We start from the raw sequence: 1,330 nt of genomic DNA on the forward strand, positions 1-1,330 counted from the left end.
TTCACTTAACTTAGGTAAATAGCTTCAGTTGCCTAAACAATAAGTACTACTGAGGCAGAACGTATTTGCTGTAAGTTCAGCACGCACCGGAGGGGAAAACAAGTCATCGCTCTCTATTGACTTTGTAATGCGTGAAAGGACCTCCTCGTCTGTTCCGTCTGCTGGCAAACAACAAGAAAAATGCCTAAAAGCTGTTGTGTGGTGAGATACACTACCCACAATGTAAAGATAGATAGATAGATAGATAGATAGATAGATAGATAGATAGATAGATAGATACTAATACCATATATATGAATAGATAGATAGATGATAGATAGATAGATAGATAGATAGATAGATAGATAGATAGGATACCAATAGATACATAGATACCATAGATAGATAGATACCATAGATAGATAGATAGATAGATAGATAGATAGATAGATAAAGATAGATAGATACCATAGATAGATAGATAGATAGATAGATCGATAGATAGATAGTCTAGATAGATTAGATACCATAGATAGATAGATCGATATAGATATATAGATAGATAGATAGAGATAGTAGATACCATAGATAGTAGATAGATAGATGAAGATTAGATGATAGATAAGTAAATAGATAGATAGATGATAAGATAGATAGATAATAGATAGATAGATACCAGAGATACATAGATAGATATATAGATACCATAGATAGATAGATAGATATAGAAGTAGATAGATAGATACCATAGATAGATAGATAGATAGATAGATGATGATAGATAGATAGATATATACATAGATAGATATGATAGATAGATAGATAGATAGATAGATAGATAGATAGATAGATAGATACCATAGATAGATAGATAGATAGATAGATAGATACCATAGATAGATAGATAGATAGATAGATAGATAGATAGATAGATAGATACCATAGATAGATAGATAGATAGATAGATAGATAGATAGATAGATACCATAGATAGATAGATAGATAGATAGATGAATAGATATAGAGATAGATAGATAGATAGAGATAGATAGATAGATAGATAGATAGATAGATAATAACTTTATTGTCATTACACATGTACAGGTACATGGCAACGAAATACCGTTTGGAGCGTGTCTCCGGGCCGCTGCTAATACAAGCGCCGCCACACGCACTCCCTGAAAAGGATTAATGCAGACAGCAACATGGTAATACAGTACACAACATGACACATGATGCACAAGACAACACACAGTTCATGTGGACACATGAAGGTATTTTTTTGAGGTGGCATCGAGAGGGTGCGAGAAACGCGAAATCGAGGCAGACAGACGGATTTTGGGCGGGATTG

This window comes from Etheostoma spectabile, chromosome 11 (genome assembly GCF_008692095.1).
Source record: "Etheostoma spectabile isolate EspeVRDwgs_2016 chromosome 11, UIUC_Espe_1.0, whole genome shotgun sequence".
In the NCBI taxonomy this organism is placed as follows: domain Eukaryota; kingdom Metazoa; phylum Chordata; class Actinopteri; order Perciformes; family Percidae; genus Etheostoma; species Etheostoma spectabile.